The 23,881-nt window shown below is 44.2% G+C and overlaps 1 long non-coding RNA gene across 1 annotated transcript in view; it reads left to right on the top strand.

The window, feature by feature from the left end:
• Positions 1-3,532: 3,532 nt before the first annotated feature.
• The window catches only part of LOC142796355 (uncharacterized), a 54,242-nt gene continuing 33,893 nt past the window's right edge, over positions 3,533-23,881 (top strand). The window contains exon 1 of the long non-coding RNA XR_012893776.1: positions 3,533-4,085. This is a non-coding gene — a long non-coding RNA (uncharacterized LOC142796355). The remainder of the gene's footprint in view (positions 4,086-23,881) is intronic.

Below are 23,881 nucleotides of genomic sequence, written 5' to 3'. Positions count from 1 at the left end.
GTAAGCCATCACATCACTGGGCTCTATTGGACATCTTGTCAGGCTTTTGATAGCGAAAGCTGATATGGGATGATAATGAAGGCTACTTTTGGCGCTGCTGCCAATGGTGTACATAACCGCTATTGCCGAAATAAGACAAAAAAATTTAAAAATATCCAAGATAGAGCAGGGTTCTACCACAGAGTCATGCCAGTTTTTCATACTTCATAGCAAAAAGAGCCTATACAGGCTTCCTGGATGGAAAGAATGACGTTAACATGAAGTCATAAAGCATGGTAGAAGAGTGAACTAGCGAGGCATCACACAGTCCTTACTAAATGTGTTACCAGGCATCGCACAATGCAAATTGCATAAAGAGTGGGCTCTTGAATGCTTTCAACTTATTACAAATGGCTCAGCCATAATTCTTCATTGTGATCACATAAACGCATAAGGCTTTGCAGATGTGTAGTGGCTACCTCGGTTCTCCGCAGAATGACAAATTATGGCAGAATGACAATGTAACAAAAATTATGATTTATGCCATAGTGGGTTGGGCACCTTGCAAGTGTACTTGTATTAGTAGTCCCAAGAGAGTTTACAACAGACTCTGAAAATTCGCTCGTGCAGCTTTCGCTGTGACTGTGCTGCACTTTCTGCCCAGGACTAGCGTTTTTTTTTATGGCACAGCATGCACCGGTTACCATGTTAAGTGGCGTCTCTGTCGCCATCGGTGGTGTAACTGACAGATGTGAAAAAAAAAAACTGAGAAAAAAAAAAAACCCAGGATCAAGTGGGATTAGAACTTTGGCCCTCTGCATGGCCTTAGCTTGTATTAGTGCGGCACATATGAACAGGAAAAGATGACACAGATATCAAAAAAAGTAGGCGCTAAGCTTCCTACTGTTTATTTTATGCCCTTCACATCCATCTTATGTGTAAAAACACTACTCATCTTGCACATGGTCTCATTCCAAGAAATGTTTCTTATCCGTCAGTGTAATTGATGGTGAGCTCACACACAAGTTCCCCATATCTGGTATAGCTTCAGCTTCTTTGATTTCACGTGTCAGCTGATTCCGTGATTGGCCGATAATGATGCAGCTGTACAGATTAGAGCACCCACAATCTTTGCAGTGCGCTGCTAGGAACCCTCCCACTGAAACTTTATTTCTTGTGTTGTAGTGATGTTCATGTAATCTTATGATTAAGACACTGCTTGACCTGCCCTATACTGTACTCCCACACGATCACAAAAACTTCTAGACAATGCAGCGTACATGATTTGCATATCTAACCTGGTGTCTTTTATCACAGACCGAGCCACAACACTTTCGAACCTTTGCATGGCAGTCAAGTATTTTACCTCGGGGCCATGCCGGGGCTCAAAACTCATTTGAAGAAAGATCATATACTGGCACTATGTCAAGTGACAAATGTTGTTAACCTATGTAATATAGCGTGGCATAAGAGTGAGACAGCAGACAGTCATCTCACAATTCAAATTACACAACGAGTAGGAGGTTGATTTTCACCAACTGCAAAGTACTCAGCCATAATAATTCGTTGTCATCAGTGACATGCAGCATCAGCGAAGTTGATATACCTTGAAAATGTGTAGTGGGTACTTATCTTACCCACGGAGACATAAATAGTAATCGTGTAGTGGGTGCTGTCCTATTTCACAAATGGTATGCTGCACTCAAAGTTTGCACTACGTAGTATCGTAATCGTTGGTGAATTTATTTGTGTGTATTTTCTTAATGTAGCTGACATGCTTTGTGCTTTTGTTTTGACTATGAATTAGTAGTGACAACGGCACAGCAAATGAAGTGAGCATCAAAATTCAGAAGTATGCGATGAAAGTTCCTAAACAGTTGAGAAGTTAAAGTCTGTAGTACTTATTAGATCAAAGCCAATAAAATGTTTCCTTAAGAAAAGAAGAGATTTAGATAATGAATGGCTACATATCTTTGACCTGGAATAAGTGTGTGGGGTGAATATAACTGTGATGGCGCATTTTTTTTATTCACCTAGGTGTGTTAGGTAGCTTCATATTCATACACTGCAAGGCTTTTCAGTGTCTAAAGAGTTGTTCAGTGCTTGAATCTTTCGGGGAAAGCACTGAAGAGTCTTGCAGGCAGTTTAAATATGGTGGTTTACTGATAGTTGGCAAGTCTATAAACACGAAATGTATGAAAGCGCTTTCCCAAAGGAGGCTGGCGAGTCCTAAAGTGGTTAAATTGGCTGAGCTTAGTTAGAGGATAACTAAGTGGGCTTGTTGGTATCTCATAACTAAGTAAAACTTTGAGTGCACTTGTATGTCACGGGCTCAGAAAGAAAAACGCACCACGAGCGCTCACTCGCAACTGAATTTTATTAGACAACAGAACACACATATACAAGTATCGTATCACGCATGTCACATGGAGGTACAAGTCTACATCAAGGCACGTGTTCAGTGCATGTTAATGAAATTGAATTCCTTGTCATGCAGTGACAGAGATGCATGGTTGGCTTATGCATATCAAAGCATTCTTTGTGATGTGACATGCCTCTGACATTCCTTGCGTGGTCTGATGCAAGTGAAACAAAATTAGGGTGCTTTCGAACAGAGGTTTGCATTTACATATCTGGCATTGGGAAGCAAGATGAGATGAAGGTGTGCCGTTCGTGTCTTTTCAAACATCAAAACACTACCTCTCTGTTGCATGCACTATTTTTGCACCATGCCACACACACATCACTGGCCAACCTATCTATTTGCAAGTGGTGGCTGGCTATTTTGAACATATTCTCTGACTCTTAATGTGCACTACTGAGAGCACTGGAGAATCCAGAGGGGAGGGCAGAAACACTAACTTTCTCCCCTTAGTTCATGTGCACCCTGGAAAGGACCTACAGGTCATAGACCCTATGCTGAACTTTAGGCACCAGAGTTGCAATAAGCGGACGCCGCCTTCGGAAAAATCCTCTAAGTCAAAACATTTTGATTGAGGGAGGGGCACTGCAGGGGTGGCGCCAGAAGTGGTGAGGGCGGGGGGGGGGGGGTGCTGGAGCTCTTCGAATCACCCTTCCTAAAGAGCAAGTGAGAAAAACCCATATGTTCCCCTCAGTAGCAAAATCCTGGTGCCGCCCCTGGGGCGCCAGGATTCCATTCAAATGCGCTCGCCGCGGCCGGGATTCGATCCCGCGGCCGGGATTCGATCCCGCGACCGTCAAAGAGATGGGATTTATTTGATTGATACGTGGGGGTTAACGTCTTGAAACCACCATATGATTGAGAGACGCCGTAGTGGAGGGGCCTCGAAATTTCGACATCCTGGGGGGTTCTTTGATGTGCGCCCAAATCTGAGCACACGGGTCTACAGCGATTTTGCCTCCATCGAAAATGCAGCCTGGATTCGATCCCGCGACTTGCGGGTCAGCAGCCGAGTACCTTAGCCACTAGACCACCGCGGCGGGGCAGCAGAGCTGGGAGTGCATGCATCAGCTCCACTTGGCTGCACATGTGTTCTCAGCCTTGAATGGCTTTAACATTGATTTCAAGAACAAGTGGGAGGTGGTTTAACCACCTACCCCTTTACAAGAAATGTGAACGCAGCCGCCGCAGCTCACATCACCCGACCGCTTCTGCCAAAAATATTCAAATAGCGCGCCCATCATTGGCGGCGCGGCGGTCGCTGTGCTTTTCCGCGTGCCGCCGGATTCGGCAAACTTAAAAAGTTACATCAGGTAGGTGTTCTGTGGTTACATGAGGCCCTTCAAAGACTTCAAAGTTAAAATGCTTAAAGAGCGTTGTTAAAGAGCTCACAGTGGCAGAGGCGCACAGCGGAGCAAGCAAAACTCAAGAAAACTTGCACATGCGTGCGGACAACCAAGAAAAGCGATCAACCTGCCACTTCCTGGCCTCACGTGACGGAAAGGAAACGTGTGGCGGGCTTTGTCTCCACGTGAGTCTTGACGTGCAAGTGCAACACACGAACTGGCTTCACTTCTCATTCCTTTCCGAGCGCTGCAAAGTGGTAGGTGTTTTCTGGTGACGCAGTGATGAGCCGATAATGGATGTCGAGGATGTGCATTGCCGAGGCGTTATCGGAGTAATGGTAAGTGTGCCGCGTCCATTTCAGTGACGGGCAAGGTTCCATTTGGCGTTGCATAAATCTGTTGCCAGACTGGAAAGGTGGTTGTTGCCAGACTGCTGCTAAATTTGGCAGAAAGTTTTTTTTCTGTAGTTGTGGCTTTTCCGCAAGAGTTTGGTGCTATCCGCGGTGAATTTCGCGAGTGCATGAGCGACGCTGGCCGTTTTAATTAACGGAATGGACCGAGCCTAGCAGAAGTCGAGCGCGGTGCTGCCGTGCAATTAAAAGGCCGTTTCAATTAACGGAATGAACCTCCCATTACAGAAGTCGAAGCGCGTTCTCTTTCTGTCTCTCTTACGGAGAAGCCACAACTACAGGAGAAAAATTTTCAGCCAAGAAGTGCACCGCGGATAGCACCAAACTCACGGAAAAGCCACAACTACAGGAGAAAAATGTTCAGCCAAGAAGTGCACCGCGGATAGCACCAAACTCTCACGGAAAAGCCACAACTACAGGACAAAAATTTTCTGCCAAATTTAGCGGCAGTCTGGCAAAAACCACCTCAAAGTCTGGCAACAGATTTATGCAACGCCAAATGGAACCTTGCCCAGTGACGTTGACTGCTTTTACGAGGGTAAGTGTTGATTGTCTCAATGATGTGGCATGCATCACTGTTAATGTTAAGTTCTTGGTAAACTGATGCCGATGTTCGGTCATGTTGTTATGACACTGCATAGCAGATCGTCAAAGGACAAGGAATGCAGTCAACACGAACGCAACATAGCGCTCGCCGTGTGTTCTCTAGTGTCATCCTCGCCTTTCGACCGGAGGACAAGCAGCGTAGTATACCGGAGGACAAACAGCGTGGTCACAGAACACCTACCGCGTGGTATACTGCGGTACGTTCATGGTTGAAGGAGATTTTGAGCAGGGGCGTAGCTATTTTTTTTTCAAAAGGGGAGAGGGAAAAAGTGTTTGACCCCCCCCCCCCCCCCCCCCGGCCGCGCCACTGGTTGTTATAACGTCTTTTTTGACCAACCTTCGCTTGTCTAGTCCTTGACTGTCGCTTTCATTTGAACCTTGCATCATGGTTAACAAACTCTAAACGAAGGTCACGCCTAGGAAAGATGTGCGTGGGATGGTATCTCAATGAACGAAACTAAGCGTCATGTGGTAGTTGTTCACTAACAATATCTATAGATAACTTTATTTATGGTGTGAAATATTTTAAAAGATTTTTCATGGCCTTTTGAATTGTAGAGTACACAGATATCTTCGCGCAAGTGGCAACACTAAAAACAGAGCTGTTGAAATTTTTTTTTTTTCAGCAGAGAAACCACTTGCTGCCAGACTAGAGCAACACACAACAGCTAATTTTTTCTGATGAAAAGTGATGCTTCATCATGTGGGAGTGAAGACATTGGCCGTGCATTTTGATTGGTTTGATGCGACAAGCATCACGTAATATTTATATGGACCCTGACAGGCCATGCTATTGTGTGCTAAAACGTACCCAATCAAAAAAATGTATTGAATTTAATTGTATTTTTCAACTGGAATCAAATGGAACCAATAGGAACCAATTGGGAACTCCTTACTAGCAATTGGTTACGATTGGGCACAGGAGAAACCAATTGCAGTTTCCAATTGGAATGAAGTGGACCTAATTGGAAACTAATCAGTTCCAGTTGGTTTTCATTGAGTCAAGTGAAACCAATTGGAGTTGCCAATTGGAATGAAGTGAACCTAATTTGAAAATTTTTAGTTCCAATCTGGGGGTTTCAACTGAGTCAAGTGAAATCAATCGGAGTTACCAATTAGAATCAAGTGGACTTATTTGAAAAATTTTTAGTTCTAATTGGTTTTGATTGAGTCAAAGTGAAATCAGTTGAGTCTAATGAAACTTGTTAGTTTAAATCAACTGGGCCCTATTGGAAAGTTAATAACTTCAATTGGTTAAAATCGAGTCCAATTGGGCTATAGCCAGTCTGAACCAACCAGGCCCAAATTGCATACTAAAGTCCAAATTAGGCTAACACTAGGAACAAACTATGGTAAACTTAACCAAATGGGAAATCGCACTTCTAGTTTATGACCCATTCAAAGTAAATGGATGAATTATAGCTGGTCATGCACGCTGTACCAGGGTGGTAGCCAGCCTGTTTTTAAATCTTATTATTGTTCTCATTGTGGGATATATGTACGTGTCCTGAAATAAAAATTAGGCTGTTATACAAACCGTGCATGCAATAAGCACGTAATATGGGGCAACATCCACTGACAGTGCTCCTGTTAATGAAGTAAATATAAGAAACGAAATTCAGATTTATTCAGCAAACACAAAATGCAATAAAAGCTCTAAGTTCACACAATGAATATGATGGCTAAATACAAACAGTTTCATCAGTACTAAAAATAAAATGCATACAATGTAATGCAGAATACTTTTACATAATGCTAAACTAGGGGAATATCAAGGCTCTACAAGAAAGCTGCAAATGTAAATCTCTACAACTGATGCGCATGAATATATTAATTTATTTAGAATACCTAAGTGCCAGTGTGAGACATCAGTGTAGAAGGGAGGCATTAAGGTGGAAATACACATGCATAATAAAGTGCAGAATAATGACACAACATTGGGCATATTGTCATTAAAGAACCACCTAGGGTTCTTAAACCTGAACCCAGATCTGAGTACACGGGCCTACAGCATTTTAGACTCAATCGAAAATGCAGCCACAGCAGCCTGGATTCGATCCCGTGACCTGCGGGTTAGCAGCAGAGTACCTTAGCCACTAGACCACCGTGGTGGGGCCTTGCCAAAAAAGGAGTCCCACATTTAGGCACAGTTTCTGCTGAGCGGTAGTTATATGTGTAATAGAGTGATCAAATGAAAATAAAACATGTGTGACATGTATATGCTACTCCTAATCACATTGGCTACAATGTGAAGGAACTTGGTACAGGTGATATGTATTTTCTTGAGTCCTTAATAGCACACAAGCTGTCTTGATGTTTGCAGTTGGAATCACTATTTTCTCTGAAGGTTCTTCAACATCTTTAAACATGTGCTGCGTTGTTACCAGGCTATACTTCAAGGGCCTGCACTTCAAAGGCTTAACAAAAACAAAAACTTCCGACTCGTTTCTGCAAATTGTATTCTCTATGCGGCCAAAGTTCTATGCGGCCAGAGTTCTATGCAGCCAAAGTCAATTTTTCTAAGGTATTTCGGTGTCATGCCCCACTCTGTACCACTGTAAGCAGCTAGCCCCGATGTGATCTTTTGTATTTTTTGTTTGACCTCTCTCAGGTGGGGTATAAAAGAAAGCTTATTGTCAAATACAACCACCAAGATTTTTGTGTGCAGAACTCTTTATCATTGATAGAGCGCCCATTGACTTTAACTAGTGGTGCTCTATTTTTGTAGGCTGCTCCCAAGTTGATAAATTCGCACTTCTCGTGGCTAAAACTAAGCTCGTTTCGAGCACTCCAGTCTTCTATAATTTCTAATGCTCTTGCAGCTTTTCGTTCGAGGATCGCTTTGCTCCTACCTCGTTTCACCACAGTCAAATCATCCGCGAAGGCTTGAATGAAAATGCTTCCTGGCATTTCCTTCATTAGGAGCTCAGAAACGATTACATTCCACAGAAATGGGCTCAACGGAGAAGCTTGTGGTGTCCCTTTAGTTAAAATCATCGTTACGTTTTGCGAATCCATTTGACACATAATTTTTCTTCCCTCTATTGTGTCGAACACAAGCTCACTCAAGTCTGGTAGTATTTTTAGGTCGTTAAATCTTTGTTTAAGTCTCCCAAAGATGATGTTGCCAAATGCCTTGGTTATGTCGAGTGAGATAATTATAATGTTATCATTCTTTTCGAGTGATTTCACTATGAATTTGTATAAAGTGGTAATTGCTGAATAATCATTCTTAAAGCCTAATTGATTATCCGGGAATGACTTATTTGATTCAAAATAGTGATAAAGGCGGTAGTAAAGAAGTTTTTCAAATATTTTGCCCAAAATGGAGTTTAGCACGATTGGCCGTAAGTTCTTCGCGCCTGGTGGGCTGTGTTCCTTGTTTTTGGGGATTAGAATCACTTTTGATACCTTCGAAGCTGACGGGAAGTGCCTCAATTTTAAGGCTGTATTAAATATGTTGAGAAAAAAAGCCCTGTGCATTTGATAGAGGCATTGGATGAATTCATTTGTGATGTCATCAGGTCCTGGGCATATCTTTCTTCTGATGTTGTTTACCTCGTAATGCACTTCTGTTTCTGTAAATGCAATATGTTCCTGATCTGGATGCTCTGTTGCATTGTAGGTATTGTCTGCAGCTCCGTAGAGATTGTTTAGTATATAGCGTATGGTTTCCTCCTGGCTCTTTGTTGTCTTGCCATCTTCATTAAGTATACTCTGAAAGATTAGTTCTCTTTTGATTTTGTTGGCCGCAATTTTATACGGGAGGGTAAATGGATTTTTTTCCAACTTGCTGCAGTATGTTTTCCATGATTTCTTCTTGGCATCGTCCAATGCCTGTTGGTATTTTCTTCCTGATATTTTTTTTAATCATCTATTAGGTGGTTGGTACATCTCTGGTATCGCCGACGCAGTGCCCTCATTTTTTTCCTTTGAAGCTCCTGCTCCGGAGTCCAAAATGGCTTTCGTTTCTGGTCTTCATTTTTGCCATTTCTTGAAAATTTCTGTTTTAAATCATTTATTTTTTATAGAGTTGGTTTACTATGATCTCTAGTTGGTGCTTATTGTGAATTTCTCTTTGTGCTGTATCTTTGACCCATGCATCATCTCGCAGCTCGTTGAACAGTTTCCGTTCTCTCATTTTGGTTAAATGCCTTTCTCTTCTCCTCGTGGCCTCGAAGAATTCCATTTTTATATAATGATGGTCACTGTGACTTTCTTTATCTAGCACCTCCCAGTTCCTGCTTTGCTTGATTAGTGGGGTTGAGCAGATGGTTATGTCAATCCAACTTTTGCCATTTTTGGTTTGGAAGGTTGGTAGTGCTAGCGGGTTATTCAATACGTGTGCCTATTTAAGAATTCAGCCAGTTCTATTTCCCTCTTGTCTGTTGTTTCCCCTCCCCATACTATATTTTTTGAGTTGAAGTCTCCTATAATGAGTGTTTTCTGCTCCTGTACAATTTGCTATGTATTCATTTATTTCTTGTAACAATGATAGCATGTCCGACTGCGGTGGCAGGTAGCAGTTTATTGTTGTCAGTTCTATGTTGTTCCATGTTAACCTGGTTATGATTACGTTCTTTACTGAAAATGTGGCAATTTTCTCGTTGTGAATTATGGTTGCCGTTTTCGGGTACTCTTTTCCTTGAATGATTCTGGTTTTTAATGGGAAACCTGTGACCTTATTTTTCAGGCGGTAGGGTTCTTGTACATACAGAGGTCGTGGTTGTATTCTAGGTGTATGTTGTTAATGTTTTTTGTAGCTTGAAAGGAGCGAGCTAGATTCATTTAAAATATCTTTAATGATTCTGTGTCCTCCATCTTTGCTCTTGTGGTTTAGCGTGGTTTTGATGTGTGTTCGTCTATTTGTTTTAGAAGATGTACTCACTGAATTTGCACTTGCCTCGATTGGCATTTTCAACTGCGCTATCAGCTGTCTAGTTCTGTTGGCCTGCTCTTCCCTGAATAGCTGGCATTCCTTGCTGAGGAACGAGTGCGCCCGATGTTGTCCAGGGAAGGTTTCTCCACAAGCGCGGCAGCTATGTCTGTTCCCACACTGCCGGAGGGGGTGCGCGCCCCCACAGTGGGTGCATCTTGAGCGCCTTAGGCAGAATTTTTCTACATGGTGTAATCGGCACAGTTCCTGAACCGGGGCACAAAGGTGTTGTCGAAAAATGGGCAACAGTTCCATTTCACGTTTAACTGTGTCCTGCCCCTTAGGGTGTCATGTGCTGCTTTCGTGACTTCGAGGCAGATGGTTTTTCCTACCCGGCCTCTCTATGATTTGGCCAGTTTGAAATCTGTCGAGGAGCACTGTAGTGCGTTTTGACTGACCAATCGAGCTGGAATTTTCTCGTCCGGCGGTGTTTCCTCACTGATGCCGACAATCTTGATTTGTGGAAGTCCCCCCCCCCCCCCCCGAGACCTCTACCGTGCGTCCTATTGTCGGGTTCATTTGTAGTTCCCTCTCTAGGGACGAAATAGCTTCCTTTGAGGAGGAAGTGATGACCACTCCATCCCGGGAGGGTTGCATGGCTACGTCACGCAGACCAAGGGCGCATGGATCTATGCTCTGGCTTATTAATTTTGCCAGGCTCTCTTGGTCATGTTCATTTGATTTCACAACAATAGCCTCCGTGGGCTTCATTGGCCGGGGTTGCCTGTCCTGATTACCTGTAAAAATACGTAGGTATATCGCACGATAATACGCATTTGGAAGTGCGTGCATATGCGTACATAAAACATGAAAGGGAGAAAAAAAACATCCAGCCGCAGCCAGTATATTTAAGTACACTTTGTGTGTTACAATATCATCTCGTATACCTATTACTAGAGACCTCAAAAATAAATGAGAAAAAAAGCACAAAAAAAGCAAGACAGCTTGCACCATATTAAAAAATGGAAAGTACTTCAAACAATTATCGGCATTTTGAAACACATGCACCTACGCAAAGAAAAAAAAAAGGACGAAGCCAGTACAACTAAGTACGTTAGGATAAGCACAGTATTACAGCACACTTTTTCATTTGCATTTACAAGAAAATAAATTTTATAGGGAATGAGAGAGAAAAAAAAAATAGCTGATATACTGTTCGGATAGTAACACTGCACAGTAAAGTATAATTTTGCAAAAGGAAAAGGAACAACAGAATGGCTACTGCATCTGCGTAGTAATCGGCACTTTTTGCAATGTTACAAAAGTGTTTATTGACTTGTAACCAGTGATCAGTTTAAATAATTCATTACATTTTCTAATTGCAAGAGGAAAATAAAAGCATTTGAGGCAGTCTGTGTTGATTCAGTATGCAGCCAGTGTTTGAGAGAGTTTGTGTCGTGCAAGTCTTTTAGAGTTTAATGAGATGAACTTAGTGGTATCAATCCTAATGGCGCCATTCAAACATTGAAATAGGAATATTAGTCTCGCTATCTTTGCTCTGTTTGCAATGGTTAGTAATTCAGCTCTTTTCAGCAGTTCTGTTGGTGAATCGGTATGATTGAAATTGTTAAATACAAAGCAAATCATTTTCCATTGTACGCCTTCTAGTAGAGATATAAGTTTCTTGGTATGTGGAAACCATGCGACTATACCATGCTCAGGTATTGGGTGAATTAATGTAGTGTTGGCCACGGGTTTTGTTTTAGATGGTGCGAGCCACAGCCACTGTCTAAGAACAAGAAATAGCCTTTTTAGGGCTGATGATGCGATGTTTTTATGTGGGCTTCAAACCTGAGATCGTGTGATAGTGTCCGTCGAAGGTATTTGTAATCTTTCACTTTTGTGATTTTAATGTTATTCATCATGCATTTGAAGTCTGTATTCACCTTCTTACAAGTGATTGTGAATAATAGACTTTTTAATGTTATCATTTGCCATTTTTGGCAGCAATTATTAACGGAGTTGAATGTTTGGTTAAGTGCCTCTGGATCTGATGTTGAATTGATTTTGCGGTATAGGATGCAATCATCTGCAAAGAGTCGGAATGTTACATTGCATGCTCATGGGAAGTCATTTATATACAACAGGAGCAACATCGGCGCGAGGATGCTTCCTCTTTCTCTTAGGGTACCCAGATATGACAGGTTTTGATGAGGATGCTGTATTATAGATTTGTGTCGATTGGCTAAATAGTCCTGAATCCAGTGGATTACGGGACTGTTACCCAGAACCAAAAAAAGTATGGGACACAAAGTTGAATGCTTTGGTAAAATCTAGTAGTATCATATCTACTTGTTTCTGCTTGTTAATTACTAACGACATGCCCTGCCTTGGCTCCACTAATTGTGTTGCTGTTGAGTGCCCTCTACGAAAACCATGCTGACATGTTGATGGGATGCAATGTTTTTCTAGGTATGCGGCTATGCATTTTAACACTGTGTGCTTTAGAAGCTTGCATACTGTACAAGTCGAGGAGATGGGGCTGTAATTTAAAGCGTCAGACTTTATTCCAAATTTATACACAGGAATGCGCTTTGCCTGTCAGCCACTCTTCGGAACAGAGCACGAGGCTAATGATTTGTTAAAAATACGGCTGCATTATTCTGACAAACATTTGCATATCGCTTTAAGAAGGCATTTTGAATGTTTTCTGTTCGAATTCAATTTTTTTTGTCCAGTTTTAACAAAATGTTTAGCACCCTCTGTGTATTTACAGCCAGAGCTTCTATTGCTTCACGAAGGCATGAATCGAATCGATGGGAGGGTCCTTTTTGTTGTCAGAAGGAAAGACAGACTGAAAATAATTATTAGAAGACTGAGTCAAGCTAGTATATGACAGACATTTAAATAATAATAACATATAACAGACATTTTTAACTGAAATGCTCGACAAAACTTACTCTTCATCCTCGCAGAGAGCTCTTGAGTGCCCTGATAAATTGTTCTTCACTTTTTTTTTGTAAGAGCGCTTCAAGCTTTATTTATTACCAGAGTCTTATGCTTTTCTGGTCATAAAACTTCGCTCGTAGTTTTACAAAGGGACAGAAGCCATCGCTAGGGTCGCTGCGGTCGACGCAGGAGTACGGTTCCTCAATGCGCGCTCTGCTCCACCGCTGTGTAGAGACATCAGTGTCGTCTGCTATGGTGTCCGCCATTATAATGCCCACTCCAGAAGCCATCTATATCCACGATTAGCAGCCACTGGGCATCGCGTGGCTGCATGTAGACTTCCTTGTGTCAAAATGTGTGGTACCTAACAACATGACAAGAACACAGTTTTTGCAATGGCAATGTGAAGGTCTATATATATATATATATATATATATATATATAGTGGGAGTAATAATTCAATGGGCCAGTTAGTCTTCGTGAAGGTATAGGATATGGCACAACGGGAGCGTTGTCAACAAGGATAAATATATTTATTTCCCAGCAGTTTCGGGAGGGGTCCTCCCTTCATCAGGGGATGAGTTATACTGACATGGACTTCCAAACTTCGTTGCTGCCGCGTCCCTCTCGCCTTGAAACGTGGTTGCGAGAGTGAGAGAGAACTAAAAAAAAGAAAAAAAGGGGGGGGGAGACGAAAAAGAAAAAAAGAAAGAAAAGAAAGAAAGTAAAAAAGAGGAAGAACCACTGTCAACACTGAGAACGAAACCAACTGTCTGTGTACGTCCACATATGGTTCTTATCACGTGCTGTTCAGTTCTCGAGGTGTGTCGGGCCACCCAAGATTGTCGCCGCGGTGCCGGCGACAATATATGTATATATATATATAAATATATATATATATATATATATATATATATATATATATATATATATATATATATATATATATAGCACGATTAGCAGCCAGTTGCAGTTTGTTGCTTGCTGTGGAAAACTACAGTCTATGCCAGCCACGTCAACACCTTTGTTAGCTTCTTCTTGGGCTCATCGGTAACTATTGGTTAAAGATGCGAAACATACGCACCCAAGTCCCATGGCCTTTCATTGTGTCTGTCAGTTTTGTGATTTCCACACAATTGTAAAAACAGCTTGCCTGATGGATGAAAAAAAAAAGTATATAGAACCTTGTGTGTGCACAGTTACTGTGTAAGATACATAGATTTAAGTAGGCGAGGATACTTCTCCGCTTGCATGAAAGGGGTTCTACGGCTATGCCGACATACGCTGCTTGTCGCATGGTTGGCTCTCTCAGAATGCAGCATGCGCTTCCTCCTGTAGTTGCTGGCATGCTATAGCCACGTTCGCAGTCTACAAAAATAAGTTTTGCATTCGTTGTCGTGAAAATACGCCATTTAGAAACAAAATTTATTTCTTTTTAAGAAAGTGTAATAAGGTTTCTTACTGTTTTCAGCATTAACTCGTATGGCCTAAGTATACGTTCTCAAAAACGGCTTCCTGGGTGCCATCATAGTCCTTTCTGCGCTGCGCAAGTGGCATGACCTTTCAAAGATGCACTGCCGAAGCTTTGCCTTCAGCCTTTGTACTCCCGTGTGCAGCCCAACATGGCGACATTTTTTTTTTTTTTTCATCCTGTAAAAAGGCATATACTTACCTCCATTTGAATATTGCGCGCTACTTTTCTTTGTCATCACGCCACATTATATGACCTCACTCCTCATAACAAAAATAGCCTATTTGTGTCATGGTTGTCTGAAACCAAGGTGTAATTAAAATTCTAACAGCTTCATTTCTGGCATTGCTACTTGTGTAATGATGTCGGCGCATTCCGTATCGTCAGAAGAACCGATGAAAAAATTAACGCCAAATCTACGAAGTGAATGATGATTGAGCTTGCTTCGTCTGCTTGTCTATCCGTCCATCAGTGTGTCCGTCTTGCTGGCTGTCCGTCCGTCTCCTATCACACTAAAGCACACGTCTCCTCGCATCGGAGTCAGAGGAGTGACATGCCCATAGAGGCAATGGTGACGAAAAATCTGACTGGATGACAGAGACGTCTGGAGTATGGCGGCAGTTGCACAAACATTGAAAAACTATAAATGAACTACAAAAAGTACACGATTTACACAACAAACTACAAATTTTTATATTGTAGTTAGAGCAGACTCATAAACAATTAATAATTTTAGAAGTTTGAATAAGACTTGGTAATGCAGTAAGACTTGGTAATGCAGTAAGACTTGGTAAAGCTGTTTTGATCTCTTCGCAACATAAAACGGGTGGAACTAAAAACAGTCTAATATGGCTGCGGGCTTTCGAAAGGCGGCTACCGTTTTTCTGTTGCGGGCTGTAGCTCGTTTAGAGCGTTCTATGCCCTGTTGATTCGGTCCGCAAGGGTTTCAATAACCTGTTTTCATTGAACGGGGCATGTGGTTCTGTCTCTGTACTGAGAGTATTGTGGATATTTATAGTATGGAGGAAGCCATTGTATTAGGTGATCTTGAGGACAACACAAATTGTTAGCACACAAAATTATTTATTGCAGCAGCATTGTCATGGTGATGAATGCGCACAGTTATTATTTTAAGCATAATAGCACATTGGTACCCGAAAGATGGTGAACTATGCCCGGGCAGGACGAGGCCAGAGGAAACTCTGGTGGAGGTCCGAAGCGATTCTGACATGCAAATCGATCATCCGGTCCAGGTATAGGGGCGAAAGACCAATCGAACCATTTAGTAGCTGGTTCCGTCCGAAGTTTTCCTCAGGATAGCTGGCACTCGATGGGAGAGCAGTCACACCTGGTAAAGCGAATGATTAGAGGCATTGGGGTCGAAACGTCCTCAACCTATTCTCAAACTTTCAATGGGTGTACGGGAGGCCTTCTGGGTTGAGGCCTCCCGCTGCGATGAGAGTGCCAAGTGGGCCACTTTTGGTAAGCAGAACTGGCGCTGTGGGATGAACCAAATGCCGGGGTAAGGCGCCCAAGTCGGGACGCTCATGAGAACCCATGAAGGGTGTTGGTTGCTTAAGACAGCAGGACGGTGGCCATGGAAGTCGGAATCTGCTAAGGAGTGTGTAACAACTCACCTGCCGAAGCAACTAGCCCCGAAAACGGATGGCGCTCTAGCGTCGCGCCTATCCCCGGCCGTCGTTGGCAGAAAAGCACGAAATAGGGGAGTGCTAAGCCGCAACGAGTAGGAGGGCCGCAGCAGTGTGCGTTGAAGGTGTCGGGCGTGAGCCCGCCTGGAGCCGCCGCTGATACAGATCTTGGTGCTAGTTGCAAATACTCAAGTGAGAACCTTATATATATATATATATATATATATATTGTGACGACGAAGACCGAAACTGGCACCCTGGCACAGACGCGCATGCTAGGTGAGCGAGGAAGAAGAGGCAGAATAGAACAGCTTGCCCGACGAACGGGTGTTGTGTCTGTCTCGCTCATTACAATGGCGCAGTTCGACAAGTGAATCTTCTGCGGGAAGCCACCGGTACGTGTCTTCGTGGTTCGTCGGCATCACGGGCTTTTCCATCGAGGAACGCCGTTCACGCTTCCTTGGCAATGGGGTCCCACCCGCCGCTTCACCTACCCTTCAAACCACCAGTGGACGGCGTCCAGGCCTGCACTGGGGTTGTAGGGCTTGACCTTATTGACACCCTGCCACCGTTTCGCGGCAGGGATGCGCACCGGCTCCTGTCCTTTGGGAATGCCGCTCACGCTTCCCATGGCTTACATTCCCGTTGCCGCATCTTTCAACATACGAGCTGCCAGGGAACGCCGTTCAGGCTTCTCTGCTCGTCAACCTCACCGGCGTGAGTCCTGCAACCGCTACTCATTTGAAGACCGCGATCACCGACTCTTCGGACTTCACACACGACAGCGCCGCGAACCTGCGGCGTACCATCGCACTACTCCGCGTCAAGACCAACGAACTGACAGCCTCAATCTCCGAGCGAGCTCCTACAATGTTGCCAGAATTGCGTGCCACTAACGCAGTGTTGGATGTAGCTGTGTCGCACGACCTTGAGGCAAGCCCATTGGAGGAACGCAGGCAGCTTTGGGGCACCCTCCTGCAGCTCTCAGACCAGCTCAACGGCGTAGCCTCAGTGATATCCACATTTTCACGTGCCGTCCCCCCATCGCCGTCCAGCTACAAACTGCCGGAATTCAACGGGGTCCGGAACGACGCCGACAGTTGGGTGGCAATCGTCAACGCGCTAGCAATGCGCGCGGCCTGGACAGAGAATCAGAAATGGTATGTGGCCATAGACCGTCTTCGGGAAGTTGCAGCGGCGTGGCACCGGTATGAAGGTTGGAAGCAGCAGTCATGGGCGGAGTGGAGCTTCAAGCTCATAGCTGCTTTCGGTCCGATTCCCTGTGCCACCTGCCCATGTAACCCGACCTTCTTTCAGGACCGAACTCGGGAAAAGCCCAACCTAGAGGATGCGATTCGAGCCTCTACCATTCTGTCATCTCTCGGCGACCAAGATATAGGAAACAATCACGATGGTGTAACTCTGCCTTGCACAGGCATTTCAGCTGTCGTATTTGGAGCTCCTGAGGAGCACCGGCCCAACGGTGCAGCCGTGTCCGGTGGATCCCTAATGGCAAGCTTTGCGCAACGCTCCGCAAGAGGCCCCAACGCAGGTCGTCCGGTCGACTTAGAGAGGCACCGGCCCCCATCCTACTGAACATTCTACCACCTAATGAGACAGGTCTTTCCGCTGAGTCTAATAACATCCCATCTGACCAGATGGAAGAGGATATGCGTGCGACGCATGCACTGCCTGAATCGGTAGAGTCTCCAATTTTCAGAACGGCTTCCGTCGAGGATCTTCCGCCAGTACGCAACGTGGCTTCAAGAATCGCTGACATTACAGCGTCCGGGAGCCCCATAGCGACAACGCTGCGCAAGTCACAGACTACGCAAGTCACGGCGCAGGAGCCACGCCAAAGGTCAGCACGAGGACTTCACCCCAAGTTCGTGCAGTTGTCTAATCACACCAAAAACATCTCTCGATCTGCAGAAAATTGCGCAGACGGGTGCATAAGATGCTACTCGTTTCGTTGCCCGATCGACCATTTCCTGCCCTGTTTTCTAAAATGTGGTGGGACAAAGGAAGGCATTCTGTGATCAACCTGTGGCCATGTCGATCCACTCGGGGCCGCCCGCCAGAACCATCTCCAAGAAAACCACACCATCACAGGAAATTTCTACCACAAGAATGCCTGCTCAGTCCATCAAAGGAAAGCCAGAGTCGAACGACTTTCTCGGAAAAGTCGCAGCGTGGCCGAGGCTGTAGACTGCCACACGACAGTCAATGTCGTCCCGCGGAGTCATCATCAACAAAGGGATCAACCAGGACCCAGTCCCCACCACGACATGGTGAACGACCCGGGGGACATAGCCAGTACGGCCGCCGGAGCCAATTTCGACAAACTTCCAGCGTGGTCGGGGCCGACCACGACGATGCAGCCAACCCCGCCCACCTGAAGCAATGTCAACTGCTGCAGCTACCCTCACCCACATGAACATTGTCGTGGGGCCCATTGACAATGCTTGCAGTCATGGCCGAGTGTGACGACGACCGAAACTGGCACTCTGGCACAGACGCGCATGCTAGGCGAGCAAGGAAGAAGAGGCAGAATAGAACAGCTTGCCCGACGAACGGGTGTTGTGTCTGTCTCGCTCATTACAATATGCTATATATATATATATATATATATATATATATATATATATATATATATATATATATATATATATGGGACACAATATCCAAGGAATGTATAGGGGAGTTATTAGACCAATTGTAATGTAAATGTGAAGAAAAAAAGATGGGTGAAAAGATAACTTGCTGTGAGCAGGAACCAAACCTGCGACCTTCGAATAACGCATTCGATGCTCTACCACTGAGCCACCACGGCGGCTATCCCCCAGCCACTTTATTAAATGAAATTAGTCAGTAAACGAAATTAGCAATCTATTAAAAAAAAAATAAGATAAAATAATGTGAAAAAAAAGGCATTAGCTTAGTTCACATTGTGTCAATGGAAATACAAAAAAAAACCTTTTCTTTAACCACCATACACAAGAAAAAAATGCAAAGCATCAATAAACTGGCAAGAACCTAGAAAAATCTAGCAAGCTGCAAAAAAAAAAAGACAACTCCAACCAGCAACTTGCCTTTTCATGTTAGTAATACATCTGTAATACGTCTCTATTTTATATATCGCTACTTTGCTAATAATAAAGTTCATACTTCAAAGATATTCTTCATTCACTATGAAGTCAATTCGAACAACGTAAGTAGTGTCAATTTTATTTTCGCCCACTCTTTTGTGTGCAGAGTAGAAGGTAAATCCTAAAGCTTCCTGTCACGGTTGCCTAAACGACGTCTTTTAGCTCGTACATCTGTAGCCTGAGCGACAAACCAGTACACAGCACAGCTTGGGCCTCGTCACCCACATACACCATTTGTGTTTTTACATACAGTTAGCACAGCCGTCAGTCGCATAAATGCAGAAAAATAAGGAAAACGGAATGCCCATGCCACTGGATTTCTCGGGTCCCCAGCTCTCCCTACGCAGCGAAGCTCTCCTCAATGGCCGCTGCACGCTCCTAGCACCACCTCTGTGGCGAGAAGCAAGCTCTCCCATAATGAATGGAGTTTTTTTTTTTTTTTACTAGAAAAGCATTGAAAGACTCTGCTATCACTCTGCAAGATTCACTGATATTGCTCAGCCATACTCACTGATTAACTCAGGCTAGTGAGTCGACTCGTGAGTCCAATGCAAAATTAGCTTTGTAGACCACAGTGCCATTCTGTAACGCCAACATCTCACATAGTTAATGCTCTGCGATCTTGTGCCTTCAAAAACAAGTTATCAATGGTTTAAACACAGTAAGGACATCTTTTTTTTTTTCGTATTAAGTGACTGACAGATATTACAAAAAAATCTCATCGCATGTGATCATGTCATCCACGAAAGAAGCAAATTATTTGCAGGTACACGCGCTCACCGCTCTCGGTCAGGTAGAGAGATGACCTAATGAACAGAGCATAGCAATTTCAGGCCGGTTTTGGATCCTCAAACCTGTGAACTCTGCTATTACAGCTCCTTTCCAAAAGATTGTTGCTGCAATGTGTTTGTTGAAGACTCGTGCACAACTGCAACACCAGAGCTGAGTTTTGATCTCTTCTTGGTCTCTTAGGGGCCCTTAAATTCAACCTCTCCATCAGGCTCCCTACATTGAAGTAATAATTAAGATGTTCTCATTGCTAGTTGGCCAAACCACCGCATGTGCCTTTGTGTGGGGAATGTGCGACTTTTGCAGACCGGTGAAATCTTTATCTTCTCTGAGAGAGAGCAAGCCTGTCGCGACCACTGTGATCACTAGTATTTTAATGACTGACTCAAACGCCAGCTCGCGCAGGCCCTTGGCTGCTGCACCTGCCTCGTGCAAGAGTGAGCGTTTCGTCGTCTGCTCTGTGACATTGATGCAGCTGCGGCTACATATGTACGTGGAATACCCGAAAGAGCTAACATCATCACTCAATGCATTCAGCTGCCTACATGTTTTGGTAAGAATGCTAAGAAGAAGAAAGATTTCATTTATTCGAAAAAGATAATACATAGAAATAATATACAGGAAGAAGGAGGTCCCAAAGCTCTAGGCTGCAAGGGGACCTCCTCTGCTGGTTAAACAAAAGAAAATAAATCAAGCAGAGCACCTTAGTAAACAGAAAAGAATAAGTTTCAAAGAATCAATAACACTTGATAGCATAACTAAAACAGTATATACAAATACGCTGAAATACATGCGAGATCAAAAGTGAACAATAAAAGTTATGGTAATACAAACTACAATGCTACTATTAAATCCGAATGCTACCATGAGGTAACAATGAAGTAGTCATAAATAGAATACTGCTATACAAGATATCATGCGGAATGATTTATAACAGGCAAAGGGTTAAAGTGGTATGCCACAAGGCGGCAAGAATTTCAGACACATGAGTATAAGGGAATTTGGTATAATATAAAACAACTGTAATGGGCCAAACAGTTGTGGTTGAACAGCATAAACCAGAATATTTAAAGGTTAAGTAATTAATATGAGTAAATTTCACACAATTAATTGTGCATCATTAATAATAATTAATAATGATTGCTTTGTTTCTAGAATACAATAAGCCACAAAAAGAAAAAGTGGCACTGTCAGCTTGCCGGCTCTCTGTGCGCACCAAAAGGGAGTCATAAACTAGATGACGCAAGCAGAGATGTGCCACTTTCAGAGTAAAGGCTGGTGCACACCGGCGACTAGCAGCGGTCGCGCGACCATTTGCGACTGGCGACCAAAAAGCGACTGATGTTCACACCGACAGTGGCTGCATGCGAGCGACCGGAAGTCGCAAAAGAGTCACGGGCGGATCTCCTTATCAGCGAGAACTCTAGAGACTGGTGCCGATCAGCTGATCACCGTCAGCTGAGTGAGCGGAGCAAACTGGGCGCGCCGAATTTATTGTTTTCGTGCGTTCTCGCACAGCGTTCCCAACAGCGTCAAGTTCGACTCAAGCAAAGAACAAGACATTGTCATGGTGCTGATGCGCTGTGCCATGGTGTCGGTGCTGGCATCAAAGATACCTCCAAAGAAAAAAAAAAGCCGGTAGTGGGTGTGACCATCCTTTCGATCGCGGGAGTTGGCCGGCCATGCAAGCCGCCTGCCTCCCGAGCTGCGCTGAGACGACGAGGAGTATTACCGAGAGTTGTACGTATTCAGAAATGGTCCTTGAGTTTAAATTGACTTGCCATAGCCTACAATACAGCACAAACGCGTCTCGAACGTGGTGTCTTAATTCGTTGCCAAGGCATGAAGCACAAACACGTTCCGAATGCGCTGCATTAAAGGCGGTGACAAATCAAGTTCAAGACAATAAAAAGGTTCTGAATACGGGGAAAAGATGGTGCACAATTTATTTTCTCTTTACTTTGACGGTGTTTACCTTCTTGCGAATGCCGCCACGTAAATTTGACACTTTGCTCTAGCTGCTGCGCCCCGCCATCTCCAAGCCAAGTATTCCGTGGTGGCCATGGTGCCACAGACCCAGAGGAACGCACTTGTTTGTATCTGGTGGCAGGAAGCCAGCGCAATGAAAAACAAAAGAACAAAAATTGAGCATCGCTGATTGGTTCCAGCAGCTTTGCGACTGCAGTTGCGCGACTGAAAAATCGGTCAGGAAGCAACTAGCCAAAGCATTCGCTTGGCGACCGTTTGCGACCGTTCGCGACTGTTTGCGACCAGTCGCGCGACCGCTGCTAGTCGCCGGTGTGCACCAGCCCTAACATTTATTAAAATTATGCATAGTTAAGATCCCGCCATTATGAATAAGTGAGCAATGGTAAAGATATTTGTGCAGAATGAGGACATTCAATCTCCACAGGTGCACAGACAGCATTTGCAAATTTATAAACATAAAGACAAAGCGTGCGAAATTTACGCATCTACTTGCAACTCTGCACAAGTGCTTTGACATGCAGCGATTGTCACACCCAGAGAATGGGATGTCATTGCCCTCTACAATTGCCCGAATGCCGCCATGAAAGCACGCACAGTAGGTCCTTTTGGTTCTCCGGCAAATGCCAGTTGTGGTACAAGGACTGGGCTAGAGCCCAGAGTTTGTAGGAAACACAGGGAACGCATATTGTTATTTCATGCTGTTACAAACACTACTCATAAATGCACTTCTGAAGGCTTACATGCCTGAAACAGTGACACAGAAACATATTATCACTGAAACAGTGTCAGCGTAAGTAGGTGCATTAGCTGATGGTCGGCAAGTCAAAATATCTTGGTATTCACCAATTCTTGTTTCTACTCAGCAGTTTACAGCTTCAAGTATAATTCTTGCAACATGTAAACTGCAATGCGCAGACTTTCTCCTTCTTCCTTTGGGTTGGTTGCCTGGTTGTTTTGAATGAAAAACTGGCTCTTCACCTTCACATTCTTATGTCGGCTTCCATCTGCAAGTTCTCAAGCTAACCATCAGAGTCTGAAGCAGTAGCTTGAAAGCCCTGGTAAGCACAAGAAGCTTCGTGTGACGTCCGTTGCTAATGGCTTCCCAAGAGATATGATGGTGCAGTGGCATCTTGTTGCGGCTTCAAAAAGCTTAGTTTGAAGCCAGCAGGTGATATCCCTTGCGAGGTTAACAACCCCACCATCTCAACTTCATGCGCTTCCGGCATAGGTAGACTTACGCACAAGAAAATAGTGAAAAAAAAAAAAGAAAAATGAAAAAATTTCCGCTGCCCAGTCTTCTCGGATGTGATGCATTGATCTGGTGTTCTGCTAGACTGCTACCGAAATGTATTCCAGAGGGAGGAATTGCCATGCCTGGATGTGACTGCAGGACAACTAGACTGCTTCAAATCATTAAAGCAACTCCACCAAAATGTGCTCCAGAGGGAGGTCTCGCATGGTCGACAGCTGGATGGCCACATGGATTGCCATCCCTGGATGGGACTTAAAGAGTCGAATGGACTCCTACAAATTATTAAAGAAAGTGCATAAGCAACTCCACCGGAATGTCCTTAGAGGGAGGCCTCGCATGGTCGACAACTGGGTGGCCACCTGAATTGCCATCCCTGGATGTGACTGCAAGAGACGGCAGGACTCCTGTAAATCATTAAAGTGCATAAGAAACTCCACTGGAATGTCCTCCAGAGGGAGGCCTCACATGGCTGATAGCTGGATGGCCACGTAGATTGTCATCCCTGGGTGTGACTGCAAGAGACGGAACTCCTAAATCATTAAGTAAAGTGCATAAGAAACTCCACTGGAATGTCCTCCAGAGGGAGGCCTCACGTGGTCGACAACTGGGTGGCGACCTGAATTGCCATCCCTGGATGTGACTGCAAGAGACGGCAGGACTCCTGCAAATGATTAAATAAAGTGTATATGAAACTCCACTGGAATGTCCTCCAGAGGGAGGCCTCGCATGGTTGACAGCTGGATGGCCACGTGGATTGTCATCCCTGGGTGTGACTGCAAGAGACGAAACTCCTAAATGATTAAATAAAGTGCATAAGAAACTCCACTGGAATGTCCTCCAGAGGGAGGCCTCGCATGGTTGACAGCTGGATGGCCACGTAGATTTTCATCCCTGGGTGTGACTGCAAAAGACGAAACTCCTAAATCATTGAGTAGAGTGCATAAGAAACTCCACTTGAATGTCCTCCAGAGGGAGGCCTCGCGTGGTCGACAAC

Source organism: Rhipicephalus microplus, chromosome 2, assembly GCF_043290135.1.
Source record: "Rhipicephalus microplus isolate Deutch F79 chromosome 2, USDA_Rmic, whole genome shotgun sequence".
Classification (NCBI taxonomy): Eukaryota; Metazoa; Arthropoda; class Arachnida; order Ixodida; family Ixodidae; genus Rhipicephalus; species Rhipicephalus microplus.
Note: the sequence above shows the minus strand (reverse complement) of the source record. Positions and strands in the feature narration are given on the sequence as shown.